This window comes from the organism of the source record quoted next, unplaced genomic scaffold (assembly GCF_019419815.1).
Source record: "Pyrus x bretschneideri cultivar Hongxiangsu unplaced genomic scaffold, Pyrus_bretschneideri_v1 Contig46, whole genome shotgun sequence".
In the NCBI taxonomy this organism is placed as follows: Eukaryota; Viridiplantae; Streptophyta; class Magnoliopsida; order Rosales; family Rosaceae; genus Pyrus; species Pyrus x bretschneideri.
The window spans coordinates 898,802-915,691 of NW_025999783.1; the positions used below are offsets into that span (position 1 = coordinate 898,802).

A 16,890-nucleotide genomic window follows, 5' to 3' on the forward strand; every position below is an offset into this window, starting at 1 on the left:
GCATTAAAAGAATACGATGTTTTAGCTACACTCTTTATATGTCCTAACATCTATTGCACATCATATTGACCATGCGACCATGTTGTTCGTGTTGGAGGATTCTTAGAAATGCGTTTGAGTTTCTTTTCTTCGAGTTTAACTGTATACATAAAATTGGAATCAATTAGTATATTACATATAATATAAACATAGTCAAATAATAAGCAATGGTAGTTAAAGATAAAGAAGTATTACTTTCACTGGAATATACCATAATCTTCAGCAACAATTAAGGCAAATGGCAAAACCACCAAAATATTAGTGGTTCCCCGCCCGTTCTGTATAAAGTCCTTATCATAAATGTGGTTTTCTTTGCCTGGAAAGAAGTTGTTAATAATAGATTACCGAGAGAAATAGGTAAAAGAAATTTCTATCCAAGATTCAATAGTTGGTCTATTCCTAGCCTCGGTAAAGTCCATCTTGTTGTGAGGATACAATTAAAAAAATGAGCACACAATCAGATTATGTAATGGCATGTTAGAAAATAGATATAAAAAAAAGTAATGAAAAAAGACTAATGATAGAAAACCATCGAATATATTTTCATCGAATATATTTTCATTTCATCAAATATATTTTCATCAAAAACCATGGAGCTCATTTCTTAACCTATTTGCTTCTCATATTCAATTTTATGATATCGGTGAACTGCATCTGCAAGAACTTCATAGTAAATTCACTCATTCGAGATAAGGCGATCTTGAGGATCAAATTCTTCATAACCCACATCAGCACGACATAAACCATCAAGGAATGCCAGACAAAACACTAGTTCAAAACATGAGCAACATGAGAAACAACATTTTCTTTGGTTTTACCCCAATTTTAAGTTTACAACAAAGACTACTGGGGTAAGTAGGGCTGGGCACGGGCCGGGCCGGGCCCAATTTTGAAGGGACCGGACCGGACCTAGGTTTAAAGGGAACGGGGCGGGCCGGGCCGGGGATTACATTTTTTAATATAAGAACCGGACATTACCCGGCCCGGTTGAAACGGGCCGGTTCGGGCCGGGTCCACGGGTCCATTTTTTTTTTTTGGTTGTTTGAAAGAAAAAAAAATTGTACATATTCACAAATTGCAAACTGCACAGATTGCAATCTGCACAAAACTGCACAGATTGCAAACTGCACAGATTTGCACAATCTGCACAAAACTGCACAGATTGCAAACTGCACAGATTTGCACAGATTGCAAACTGCACAGATTGCAACTGCAAAAAGTCACATACTGCATTTTCGCATATTTTGCACAAATTCACCATTATTCACATCCAATCTAAATACAAAGTCCAACATCCAAGTTCATAGATTAACAATACATTCAAAATAATAATATTACATCTTCCAAGTTCCAACATCTAAAAATTAAATCAACATACAAAATATCCGAAAATCCAAGTTCCAACGCCCAAGTTCCAACAACAATCTTCATTGAATCTGTAAACAAAAATAGAATATAAACATGACATTTTTAACGTCCAACATCATATTATCTATCCTCATTCAAATTGAATTATTGAAATTTAAAGTTTATTCATTTGAGTTTAAAATATTACCGCAATTCCTTTTCCTTTATTCGTTTGAGTTGTTTCAATTTCAGGAACACTTGATGAGATTGTTGAACTAGTAGATATAGTATTTGCTCTTTTTCTTTTATATTCTACAACAAAGAACAACCGTTAATTGTAAACCAATTAATATAAAGTTATAAACCAAACTATAAAAAACAAGATAATTACCTTCTTCACACTCTTGATAAAATTCAAGCTTCGCGGGACTTGCTTCATACTCAATGCTGCCAATTGGTTCACTTCTTATCCAATTTTGAAGGCACATCAATGACTCCACTGTTTGAGGAAGGAGACATGATCTACAAGGGTCAATTACTCTCTTTCCTCCACTAAATGCACTCTCACTGGCAACTGTTGACACTTGAATTGGCAAGACATCTTTCCCTATCAAAGCAAGTGTGGGATATGTGCTCCTCCCTTTCAACTTCCACCATTTCAAAACATCAAATTGTGAACCATGTGGTACTTTCTCTACAGTGTCAAGGAGATACCTATCCACCTCATGTGCAAGCGCAATATCCTCGGTGTCTTCTAGTTCCTTTTCCCAATCATCCATGATTTGACTAAATATCATTGGATTTTCTGTTGGCACACTAGAAGATGATTGTTTTACCCTTGAAGAAGAAGTGTCAAGAACTAAATCTTCTCGACCATTTTGTTGTGTTTGTGAATCGAAAGCTTGACTAACATATTCATCACACATTGTCTTCAACAATGTCTTCACTTGATTACTTTTTTGTTCAATCTCTTCATCAAGAAGTTGTAATTGCTTTCTACACAAGTGCATGTAGTGCCTCAATTTGAACCTTGGGTCTAAGACAAGGGCAATTACAAATATTTGATTAAGGGACTCAATTGAACCAAAATACTTTCGATATTTGGCTCTCATGTTGAATGCCATATCACGTAGCACCAACTCTGCAGGTCCTCCAGTTTGCATATATTCAGGCAAAAAAAGTTTTTCTATCTCGTTTTCTACAGCAATGACATCATGAACAGCTGTGTTAGATGTGGGATACTTAGTTGCACTAACTTTCAAAGTTACAAGATAGAAGACCTTTAAAAATTTCACAAACACTTCTGCATTATCCCAATCTTCCTCCTTATGTGGTCCAATCCTCCCTTTACCCGCCACTTATTCTCCTTCATCAGTAAACACCTTTTCACTGAAATAGGTGGTGTATATATTGGCTTCATCATCTTCTATCATCCTTTCAAATGCTTTTTTAAACTTCAAGCAAGATTCTAGCATCATGTATGTGCTATTCCACCTAGTAGGCACATCCATAACAACTAGACCCCTACTATCCAACTTCTCATTCTCCACACATTTCTTGAAATAACTTAACCTTCGAGGACTTGATCTCACAAACCGCACGGCATTTCTAAGAGCATCCACACTTGTCTCTAATCTTTTCAACCCATGTTTCACTACCAAGTTGATAATATGAGCTAAGCACCTCACATGCATAAACTTGCCATTCATAATCACTTTACTATTAGGCCATTTCTGCATTTTACGAACAACATACTCAATTGCCACCTTATTAGCCGATGCATTGTCAACTGAAATGCACATTACCTTTTCAATCCCCCACTCAACCAAACATTGCTCAATCATCTTCCCTATTTCTTTGCCTTCATGACTTGAAATCAAACAAAAGTTTAGAATCCTTTTGTGCATATTCCAATCATCATCCACAAAATGAGCAGTTAGCACCATGTAGTTCAAATTTTGCACACTTGTCCATGTATCGGTAGTCAAGCTCACTCTATGATTGTGTATCTCCTTTTTTAACTGCTCTTTCATGCTATCATACATACTGAATAACTCCCTCACGATAGTTCTCCGAGATGGAACATGCAATCTAGGCTGGACTTTGCACATCATCAGCCTAAACCCTTCACTCTCCACAATACTAAAAGGTACCTCCTCCATCACAATAAACTCAATAATACCTTCCACACTTTCTTCTTGGCTCCACCCTTTAGCAACAAGCATGTTTTTGACATCCCCAGAAGGTCCAGAACTACCTATAACCTTTTGCAACTCATCAGTTGGTTTATATGACTTGCAATGTTTATTGATATGTTTGATGTCAGTACTAGTTCCACCCCCACTAGTATCACATGCAAAAAGGGCGTTACAATGGTTACACTTAGCCTTCAATACTTGTACCTCCACCTTCTCTTTCTTTCCATCCTTTTCTACTTCTTGTATTTCCGAGACGGTACACTTAGTGACATAATCCCAAACCCAAGATCTCTCAGAAGAAGATCTCTCTAGTGAAGCTATTATAGTTGGTTGCTTTGTCTTTGGAATAGGTGGTGCTTTTCTTTTTTTGGAGGATGAGGGGTTTGGGGGAGGCATTGATGGTTTTGAATGTGTGGGTTGTGGAGGACATGGTGATGTAGCCGTAGATGATGCTACATTAGTACTACTAGGGGTACTTTGACTTTGAGATTGAGACATTATGTAAAAATCTGTAAAAATTAAATAATAGAACTATATTCATTAATCAAATAAAATAGCATAATCTCCATGTAAGCATAATCTACACATTATACATAATTTAAACCCAAAAAAGCATAATCTACCATTCATGACATTTTACCAAAATGTTTCAAGAAACTATGCTCTTTTCCATAGGCTAAAGAAACTGTGTTTTCTACAATATTGGCCAAGTACTTATTGTGTGTGTGTGTGTGTGTGTGTGTGTGTGAGATGTATATGTAAGCAAACAAAAAATAACCATCCAGTAAGCAAACAAAAAATAACCACCAGTAAGCAAACAAAAAATAACCATTGAATCTGAACCACCAGTAAGCAAACAAAAAATAACCATCCAAACAAAAAATAACCATCCAAAAAAAAAAATAACCATCCAAACCAAGAACTCACCAGTAAGCAAGCAGCATGCATGCACTCACCAGCACCAGGGGCATCTCCGTCCCTTCATGGCATGGAACATAATTATATGGTATTATGTGCCGATAAAACACTTCACTTAAAAATCAATAAAGACTTAAACTTGAGATTTTCATCAGAGGGTAAGTGTACCTAAAGCAGTGTTCTTTACGGTTGCTAGAGTGCAGGACGACAATTACCGCTTGCTGAAAATAAAAAAGAACTAAATCAAATGACACAACCCAAAAAAAACATAATTAAAAACGCACGCTAAAAAAGACGGAAAAATAACCAGCAAGAACTTGTAAAACCTGAGAGGGTTTAAACAAAAGGAATTTTGGAGCAGTGCAACACTTCTTAGCCACCTAAAATTTAATCAAATTGCTATATCAGAACCATCATAAACATAAGAGGCAACCAAATTGATATATCAAAATAAACGCAGCTTATAATTTGGAGAACTTAAAATTTAATCGAACTACTATATCAGAACCATCATAAACATAAGAGCCAACCAAACTGATATATGAGAATACAACATAGCTTATAATTTGGACAACCTAAAATTTAATCCAATTAAAACATGACAAATGAACAGATAAAGATGCTCCCAAAAGACCGAACAACTGATGACAACTTTAAGATTAACCACGTAACAAACTAAACCTCACCCTCGACTGAAAACAGACGATGCACCAGCCAAGTTACCGTCTCCTCTATACAAACAAAACCTGCAAAACCAATCATGAACCAAAAAAATAAAATAAAAAAACAAAGTATATACCATAAGCCTGAAAAACGCTGAGAAAGGAAATTCCAGAAAGAGAAAACAGATGGAAGGCAAAGGCTCTTCAATTTTAAACAAAAAAAAAAACAACATATCAGTTTCATTGTCTCTTGTTCAATATGTAGACAAATCGCTGGGTTCAACAGCACAAAATTAGCAAAACCAAACAAAACCCCAAATTGATTTTAAAAAAATAATAATAATAGAAAACATTCCACCCTGTTCATATCCTGCATCTCTTTTATAAGACTATAACTGTTTCCATCTGAGACCACATAAAAACCTCCAAATTCAATTTAACCACCCATGAAAATCCATAAGCGAAACTGGGTTTAAAAGTTCACCCAAATAAAGATTCAACTTTTGTATACTTTCGAATCTATCAAAATCAAACTTTTCAGTTTAAAACAAAAGAAAAATCAAAAGTTGAAAACCCTTACACTGATTCGCTGTTGAGTGAATAAACAAAGAGCTGAAAAGGACACAAACTTGTTGATCGCGACGGCGGTGATGTCGTCGGGAAAGAGTGAACAAGAATCGGGAAGATGGGTTGTGTGGGTGCCTAGGTCTAGGATGAGATGTCGAGGAGAACAATCAAGAAGAAGATCGAGGTCGAGGTCAAGAGAGAGTAAAGACGAAGAGGTCGAGGTCGAGGTGAGGTCGGACTTCAGAGATGGAGAGGTGATGTCGGACTTCAGAGACGGTGAGGTGATGTCGGACTTCAAGAAGAAAATTGAGGATGAGAGACGGAAAGGTCGAGGTCGATCAAGAGAGAGCAAAGACTCTATTAGGGAAAACCTAAAACCAACGGTCATGATTGGAAGGTATGTTTATTTTCAATCTGGGCCGTCCATTTCAATTACAAACGGGCCGGTTCGGGGCCCCGTTTTTCTATAAATCTGGAACCGGCCCGACCCTAGAATGCCATTACCTAGGCCCGCCCCGCCCCGTTTCCCCTATTTAAAAACAGGACCCACCCCGTACCCGCCCCGACCCGCCTATACCCGCCCCTACCCGTGGGCCCAAGACCCGTTTCCCCAACCCTAGGGGTAAGTGTGTTGTATAAGTCAAGTTTTACCTATGTGCATATAAGTTGATATATTTCGCCTACATATATCAGTTCAATAGATGGTATATGTATCTTTCACGACCATACAGGAAAAGATGGGGTAGTGGACGAGTGGTTATTTTCAAAGGACATTGAATGTGTTTACACAATTATAGGAAGCAAGTATTCCATGTATACAATGTGTATTACCAACATATATAATATATCTTAACCTTTATCACAACTAGTTTTGCCACGTAGGATTCTTATAGATAATTCACTAGTAGTTGGCTCGATGGAGCACAAGAAACTCCCGAATCCACGATGGCAATTTGCGGTCTTAGTGTATTTCTTTGCTCAATCAACGATAGCATTAAAAGAATGCGATGTTTTAGCTACACTCTTTATATGTCCTAACATCTAATGCACATCATATTGATCATGCGACCATGTTGTTCGTGTTGGAGGATTCTTAGAAATGCGTTTGAGTTTCTTTTCTTCGAGTTTAACTGTACACATAAAATTGGAATCAATTAGTATATTACATATACTATAAACATAGTCAAATAATAAGCAATGGTAGTTAAAGATAAAGAAGTATTACTTTCACTGGAATATACCATAATCATCAGCAACAATTAAGGCATCTGGCAAAACCACCAAAATATTAGTGGTTCCCCGCCCGTTCTGTATAAAGTCCTTATCATAAATGTGGTTTTCTTTGCCTAGAAAGAAGTTGTTAATAATAGATTACCGAGAGAAATAGGTAAAAGAAATTTCCATCCAAGATTCAATAGTTGGTCCATTCTTAGCCTCGGTAAAGTCCATCTTGTTGTGAGGATACAATTAAAAAAATGAGCACACAATCAGATTATGTAATGGCATGTTAGAAAATAGATATAAAAAAAAGTAATGAAAAAAGACTAATGATAGAAAACCATCGAATATATTTACATCGAATATATTTTCATTTCATCGAATATATTTTCATCAAAAACCATGGAGCTCCTTTCTTAACCTATTTGCTTCTCATATTCAATTTTATGATATCGGTGAGCTGCATCTGCAAGAACTTCATAGTAAATTCATTCATTCGAGATAAGGCGATCTTGAGGATCAAATTCTTTATAACCCACATTAACACGACATAAACCATCAAGGGATGCCAGAGAAGACACTAGTTCAAAACATGAGCAACATGAGAAACAACATTTTCTTTGGTTTTACCCCAATTTTAAGTTTACAACAAAGACTACTGCGGTAAGTGTGTTGTATATGTCAAGTTTTATCTATGTGCATATAAGTTGATATATTTCTGCTATATATATCAGTTCAATAGATGGTATATGCATGTTTCACGACCATACAGGAAATGATGGGGTAGTGGACGAGTGGTTATTTTCAAAGGACATTGAATGTGTTTACACAATTATAGGAAGCCAGTATTCCATGTATACAATGTGTATTATCAACATATATCTTAACCTTTATCACAACTAGTTTTGTCCACGTAGGATTCTTATAGATAATTCACTAGTAGCTGGCTCGATGGAGCACAAGAAACTCCCGAATCCACGATGGCAATTTGCGGTCTTAGTGTATTTCTTTGCTCAATCAACGATAGCATTAAAAGAATGCGATGTTTTAGCTACACTCTTTATATGTCCTAACATCTAATGCACATCATATTGATCATGCGACCATGTTGTTCGTGTTGGAGGATTCTTAGAAATGCGTTTGAGTTTCTTTTCTTCGAGTTTAACTGTATACATAAAATTGGAATCAATTAGTATTTTACATATACTATAAACATAGTCAAATAATAAGCAATGGTAGTTAAAGATAAAGAAGTATTACTTTCACTGGAATATACCATAATCTTCAGCAACAATTAAGGCATCTGTCAAAACCACCAAAATATTAGTGGTTCCCCGCCCGTTCTGTATAAAGTCCTTACCATAAATGTGGTTTTCTTTGAATGTTACAATAATACAATTAAAAAAGATGAGCACACAATCAGATTATGTAATGTCATGTTAGAAAATAGATATAAAAAAAAAGTAATGAAAAAAGACTAATGATAGAAAACCATCGAATATATTTTCATCGAATATATTTTCATTTCATCAAATATATTTTCATCAAAAACCATGGAGCTCCTTTCTTAACCTATTTGCTTCTCATATTCAATTTTATGATATCGGTGAGCTGCATCTGCAAGAACTTCATAGTAAATTCACTCATTCGAGATAAGGCGATCTTGAGGATCAAATTCTTCATAACCCACATTAGCACGACATAAACCATCAAGGGATGCCAGACAAGACACTAGTTCAAAACATGAGCAACATGAGAAACAACAGTTTCTTTGGTTTTACCCCAATTTTAAGTTTAAAACAAAGACTACTGGGGTAAGTGTGTTATATATGTCAGGTTTTGTCTATGTGCATATAAGTTGATATATTTCTGCTATATATATCAGTTCAATAGATGGTATATGTATGTTTCACGACCATACAGGAAATGATGGGGTAGTGGACGAGAGGTTATTTTCAAAGCACATAAAATGTGTTTACACAATTATAGGAAGCAAGTATTCCATGTATACAATGTGTATTATCAACATATATTTTAACCTTTATCACAACTAGTTTTATCCACGTAGGATTCTTGTAGATAATTCACTAGTAGTTGGCTCGATGGAGCACAAGAAACTCCCGAATCCACGATGGCAATTTGCGGTCTTAGTGCATTTCTTTGCTCAATCAACGATAGCATTAAAAGAATGTGATGTTGTAGCTACACTCTTTATATGTCGTAACATCTAATGCACATCATATTGATCATGCGACCATGTTGTTCGTGTTGGAGGATTCTTAGAAATGCGTTTGAGTTTCTTTTCTTCGAGTTTAACTGTATACATAAAATTGGAACCAATTAGTATATTACATATACTATAAACATAGTCAAATAATAATCAATGGTAGTTAAAGATAAAGAAGTATTACTTTCACTGGAATATACCATAATCTCCAGCAACAAAGAAGGCATCTGGCAAAACCACCAAAATATTAGTGGTTCCCCGCCCGTTCTGTATAAATTCCTTACCATAAATGTGGTTTTCTTTGCATGTTACAATAATACAATTACAAAAGATGCGCAAACAATCAGATTATGTAATGTCATGTTAGAAAATAGACATAAAAAAAAGTAATGAAAAAAGACTAATGATAGAAAACCATCGAATATATTTTCATCGAATATATTTTCATTTCATCAAATATATTTTCATCAAAAACCATGGAGCTCCTTTCTTAACCTATTTGCTTCTCATATTCAATTTTATGATATCGGTGAGCTGCATCTGCAAGAACTTCATAGTAAATTCACTCATTCGAGATAAGGCGATCTTGAGGATCAAATTCTTTATAACCCACATTAGCACGACATAAACCATTAAGGGATGCCAGACAAGACACTAGTTCAAAACATGAGCAACATGAGAAACAACAGTTTCTTTGGTTTTACCCCAATTTTAACTTTAAAACAAAGACTACTGGGGTAAGTGTGTTATATATGTCAGGTTTTGTCTATGTGCATATAAGTTGATATATTTCTGCTATATATATCAGTTCAATAGATGGTATATGTATGTTTCACGACCATACAGGAAATGATGGGGTAGTGGACGAGAGGTTATTTTCACAGCACATTAAATTTGTTTACACAATTATAGGAAGCAAGTATTCCATGTATACAATGTGTATTATCAACATATATTTTAACCTTTATCACAACTAGTTTTATCCACGTAGGATTCTTGTAGATAATTCACTAGTAGTTGGCTCGATGGAGCACAAGAAACTCCCGAATCCACGATGGCAATTTGCGGTCTTAGTGCATTTCTTTGCTCAATCAACGATAGCATTAATAGAATGCGATGTTGTAGCTACACTCTTTATATGTCCTAACATCTAATGCACATCATATTGATCATGCGACCATGTTGTTCGTGTTGGAGGATTCTTAGAAATGCGTTTGAGTTTCTTTTCTTCGAGTTTAACTGTATACATAAAATTGGAACCAATTAGTATATTACATATACTATAAACATAGTCAAATAATAATCAATGGTAGTTAAAGATAAAGAAGTATTACTTTCACTGGAATATACCATAATCTCCAGCAACAAAGAAGGCATCTGGCAAAACCACCAAAATATTATTCGTTCCCCGCCCGTTCTGTATAAAGTCCTTACCATAAATATGGTTTTCTTTGCATGTTACAATAAAACAATTAAAAAAGATGAGCACACAATCAGATTATGTAATGTCATGTTAGAAAATAGATATAAAAAAAAGTATTGAAAAAAGACTAATGATAGAAAACCATCGAATATATTTTCATCAAAAACCATGGCGCTCCTTTATTAACCTATTTGCTTCTCATATTCAATTTTATGATATCGGTGAGCTGCATCTGCAAGAACTTCATAGTAAATTCACTCATTCGAGATAAGGCGATCTTGAGGATCAAATTCTTTATAACCCACATTAGCACGACATAAACCATCAAGGGATGCCAGAGAAGACACTAGTTCAAAACATGATAAACAACATTTTCTGTGGTTTTACCCAATTTTAAGCTTACAACAAAGATTACTGGGGTAAGTGTGTTGTATATGTCAAGATTTATCTATGTGCATATAAGTTGATATATTTCAGCTATATATATCAGTTCAATTGATGGTATATGTATGTTTAACGACCATACAGGAAATGATGGGGTAGTGGACGAGTAGTTATTTTCAAAGCACATTGAATGTGTTTACACAATTATAGGAAGCAAATATTCCATGTATACAATGTGTATTATAAACATATATGTTAACCTTTATCACAACTATTTTTGTCTACGTAGGATTCTTAAAGACAATTCACTAGTAGCTGGCTCGATGGAGCACAAGAAACTCTCGAATCCACGATTGCAATTTGTGGTCTTAGTGTATTTCTTTGCTGAATCAACGATAACATTAAAAGAATGCGATGTTGTAGCTACACTCTTTATATGTCCTAACATCTAATGCACATCATATTGATCATGCGACCATGTTGTTCGTGTTGGAGGATTCTTAGAAATGCGTTTGAGTTTCTTTTCTTCGAGTTTAACTGTACACATAAAATTGGAATCAATTAGTATATTACATATACTATAAACATAGTCAAATAATAAGCAATGGTAGTTAAAGATAAAGAAGTATTACTTTCACTGGAATATACCATAATCATCAGCAACAATTAAGGCATCTGGCAAAACCACCAAAATATTAGTGGTTCCCCGCCCGTTCTGTATAAAGTCCTTATCATAAATGTGGTTTTCTTTGCCTAGAAAGAAGTTGTTAATAATAGATTACCGAGAGAAATAGGTAAAAGAAATTTTCATCCAAGATTCAATAGTTGGTCCATTCTTAGCCTCGGTAAAGTCCATCTTGTTGTGAGGATACAATTAAAAAAATGAGCACACAATCAGATTATGTAATGACATGTTAGAAAATAGATATAAAAAAAAGTAATGAAAAAAGACTAATGATAGAAAACCATCGAATATATTTACATCGAATATATTTTCATCAAAAACCATGGAGCTCCTTTCTTAACCTATTTGCTTCTCATATTCAATTTTATGATATCGGTGAGCTGCATCTGCAAGAACTTCATAGTAAATTCACTCAGTCGAGATAAGGCGATCTTGAGGATCAAATTCTTTATAACCCACATTAACACGACATAAACCATCAAGGGATGCCAGAGAAGACACTAGTTCAAAACATGAGCAACATGAGAAACAACATTTTCTTTGGTTTTACCCTAATTTTAAGTTTACAACAAAGACTACTGCGGTAAGTGTGTTGTATATGTCAAGTTTTATCTATGTGCATATAAGGTGATATATTTCTGCTATATATATCAGTTCAATAGATGGTATATGCATGTTTCACGACCATACAGGAAATGATGGGGTAGTGGACGAGTGGTTATTTTCAAAGGACATTGAATGTGTTTACACAATTATGGGAAGCCAGTATTCCATGTATACAATGTGTATTATCAACATATATCTTAACCTTTATCACAACTAGTTTTGTCCACGTAGGATTCTTATAGATAATTCACTAGTAGCTGGCTCGATGGAGCACAAGAAACTCCCGAATCCACGATGGCAATTTGCGGTCTTAGTGTATTTCTTTGCTCAATCAACGATAGCATTAAAAGAATGCGATGTTTTAGCTACACTCTTTATATGTCCTAACATCTAATGCACATCATATTGATCATGCGACCATGTTGTTCGTGTTGGAGGATTCTTAGAAATGCGTTTGAGTTTCTTTTCTTCGAGTTTAACTGTATACATAAAATTGGAATCAATTAGTATTTTACATATACTATAAACATAGTCAAATAATAAGCAATGGTAGTTAAAGATAAAGAAGTATTACTTTCACTGGAATATACCATAATCTTCAGCAACAATTAAGGCATCTGGCAAAACCACCAAAATATTAGTGGTTCCCCGCCCGTTCTGTATAAAGTCCTTACCATAAATGTGGTTTTCTTTGAATGTTACAATAATACAATTAAAAAAGATGAGCACACAATCAGATTATGTAATGTCATGTTAGAAAATAGATATAAAAAAAAAGTAATGAAAAAAGACTAATGATAGAAAACCATCGAATATATTTTCATCGAATATATTTTCATTTCATCAAATATATTTTCATCAAAAACCATGGAGCTCCTTTCTTATCCTATTTGCTTCTCATATTCAATTTTATGATATCGGTGAGCTGCATCTGCAAGAACTTCATAGTAAATTCACTCATTCGAGATAAGGCGATCTTGAGGATCAAATTCTTCATAACCCACATTAGCACGACATAAACCATCAAGGGATGCCAGACAAGACACTAGTTCAAAACATGACCAACATGAGAAACAACAGTTTCTTTGGTTTTACCCCAATTTTAAGTTTAAAACAAAGACTACTGGGGTAAGTGTGTTATTTATGTCAGGTTTTGTCTATGTGCATATAAGTTGATATATTTCTGCTATATATATCAGTTCAATAGATGGTATATGTATGTTTCACGACCATACAGGAAATGATGGGGTAGTGGACGAGAGGTTATTTTCAAAGCACATTAAATGTGTTTACACAATTATAGGAAGCAAGTATTCCATGTATACAATGTGTATTATCAACATATATTTTAACCTTTATCACAACTAGTTTTATCCACGTAGGATTCTTGTAGATAATTCACTAGTAGTTGGCTCGATGGAGCACAAGAAACTCCCGAATCCACGATGGCAATTTGCGGTCTTAGTGCATTTCTTTGCTCAATCAACGATAGCATTAAAAGAATGTGATGTTGTAGCTACACTCTTTATATGTCGTAACATCTAATGCACATCATATTGATCATGCGACCATGTTGTTCGTGTTGGAGGATTCTTAGAAATGCGTTTGAGTTTCTTTTCTTCGAGTTTAACTGTATACATAAAATTGGAACCAATTAGTATATTACATATACTATAAACATAGTCAAATAATAATCAATGGTAGTTAAAGATAAAGAAGTATTACTTTCACTGGAATATACCATAATCTCCAGCAACAAAGAAGGCATCTGGCAAAACCACCAAAATATTAGTGGTTCCCCGCCCGTTCTGTATAAATTCCTTACCATAAATGTGGTTTTCTTTGCATGTTACAATAATACAATTACAAAAGATGCGCACACAATCAGATTATGTAATGTCATGTTAGAAAATAGACATAAAAAAAGTAATGAAAAAAGACTAATGATAGAAAACCATCGAATATATTTTCATCGAATATATTTTCATTTCATCAAATATATTTTCATCAAAAACCATGGAGCTCCTTTCTTAACCTATTTGCTTCTCATATTCAATTTTATGATATCGGTGAGCTGCATCTGCAAGAACTTCATAGTAAATTCACTCATTCGAGATAAGGCGATCTTGAGGATCAAATTCTTTATAACCCACATTAGCACGACATAAACCATTAAGGGATGCCAGACAAGACACTAGTTCAAAACATGAGCAACATGAGAAACAACAGTTTCTTTGGTTTTACCCCAATTTTAAGTTTAAAACAAAGACTACTGGGGTAAGTGTGTTCTATATGTCAGGTTTTGTCTATGTGCATATAAGTTGATATATTTCTGCTATATATATCAGTTCAATAGATGGTATATGTATGTTTCACGACCATACAGGAAATGATGGGGTAGTGGACGAGAGGTTATTTTCAAAGCACATTAAATTTGTTTACACAATTATAGGAAGCAAGTATTCCATGTATACAATGTGTATTATCAACATATATTTTAACCTTTATCACAACTAGTTTTATCCACGTAGGATTCTTGTAGATAATTCACTAGTAGTTGGCTCGATGGAGCACAAGAAACTCCCGAATCCACGATGGCAATTTGCTGTCTTACTGTATTTCTTTGCTCAATCAACGATAGCATTAAAAGAATGCGATGTTTTAGCTACACTCTTTATATGTCCTAACATCTAATGCACATCATATTGATCATGCGGCCATGTTGTTCGTGTTGGAGGATTCTTAGAAATGCGTTTGAGTTTCTTTTCTTCGAGTTTAACTGTATACATAAAATTGGAACCAATTAGTATATTACATATACTATAAACATAGTCAAATAATAATCAATGGTAGTTAAAGATAAAGAAGTATTACTTTCACTGGAATATACCATAATCTTCAGCAACAATTAAGGCATCTGGCAAAACCACCAAAATATTAGTGGTTCCCCGCCCGTTCTGTATAATGTCCTTACCCTAAATGTGGTTTTCTTTGCATGTTACAATAATACAATTAAAAAAGATGAGCACACAATCAGATTATGTAATGTCATGTTAGAAAATAGATTTAAAAAAAAGTAATAAAAAAAGACTAATGATAGAAAACCATCGAATATATTTTCATCAAAAACCATGAAGCTCCTTTCTTAACTTATTTGCTTCTCATATTCAATTTTATGATATCGGTGAGCTGCATTTGCAAGAACTTCATAGTAAATTCACTCATTCGAGATAAGGCGATCTTGAGGATCAAATTCTTCATAAGCCACATTAGCACGACATAAACCAACAAGGGATGCCAGACAAGACGCTAGTTCAAAACATGAGAAACAAAATTTTCTGTGGTTTTACCCAATTTTAAGTTTACAACAAAGATTACTGGGGTAAGTGTGTTGTATATGTCAAGTTTTATCTATGTGCATATAAGTTGATATATTTCAGCTATATATATCAGTTCAATTGATGGTATATGTATTTTAACGACCATACAGGAAATGATGGGGTAGGGGACGAGTAGTTATTTTCAAAGCACATTGAATGTGTTTACACAATTATAGGAAGCAAGTATTCCATGTATACAATGTGTATTATAAACATATATGTTAACCTTTATCACAACTAGTTTTGTCTACGTAGGATTCTTAAAGATAATTCACTAGTAGCTGGCTCGATGGAGCACAAGAAACTTCCGAATCCACGATGGCAATTTGTGGTCTTAGTGTATTTCTTTGCTGAATCAACGATAGCATTAAAAGAATGCGATGTTGTAGCTACACTCTTTATATGTCGTAACATCTAATGCACATCATATTGATTAGGCGACCATGTTGTTCTTGTTGGAGGATTCTTAGAAATGCGTTTGAGTTTCTTTTCTTCGAGTTTAACTGTATACATAAAATTGGAATCAATTAGTATATTACATATACTATAAACATAGTCAAATAAGAAGCAATGGTAGTTAAAGATAAACAAGTATTACTTTCACTGGAATATACCATAATCTTCAGCAACAATTAAGGCATCTGGCAAAACCACCAAAATATTAGTGGTTCCCCGCCCGTTCTGTATAAAGTCCTTATCATAAATGCGGTTTTCTTTGCCTAGAAAGAAGTTGTTAATAATAGATTACCGAGAGAAATAGGTAAAAGAAATTTCCATCCAAGATTCAATAGTTGGTCCATTCTTAGCCTCGGTAAAATCCATGTTGTTGTGAGGATACAATTAAGAAAATGAGCACACAATCAGATTATGTAACGACATGTTTGAAAATAGATATAAAAAAAAGTAATGAAAAAAGACTAATGACAGAAAACCATCGAATATATTTTCATTCCATCGAATATATTTTCATCAAAAACCATGGAGCTCCTTTCTTAACCTATTTGCTTCTCATATTCAATTTTATGATATCGGTGAGCTGCATTTGCAAGAACTTCATAGTAAATTCACTCATTCGAGATAAGGCGATCTGGAGGATCAAATTCTTCATAAGCCACATTAGCACGACATAAACCAACAAGGGATGCCAGACAAGACGCTAGTTCAAAACATGAGAAACAAAATTTTCTGTGGTTTTACCCAATTTTAAGTTTACAACAAAGATTACTGGGGTAAGTG

General features: G+C 34.5%; 1 long non-coding RNA gene across 1 annotated transcript; it reads right to left on the reverse strand.

The window, feature by feature from the left end:
- Positions 1-4,009: 4,009 nt before the first annotated feature.
- LOC125469860 lies at positions 4,010-5,792 on the reverse strand. Its single transcript, XR_007252155.1, has 3 exons — positions 5,745-5,792; positions 5,189-5,248; positions 4,010-4,882 (listed from the first exon to the last, which is right to left on the reverse strand). It is a non-coding gene; the product is annotated as an uncharacterized LOC125469860 (long non-coding RNA).
- Between the last annotated feature and the right edge of the window lie 11,098 nt (positions 5,793-16,890).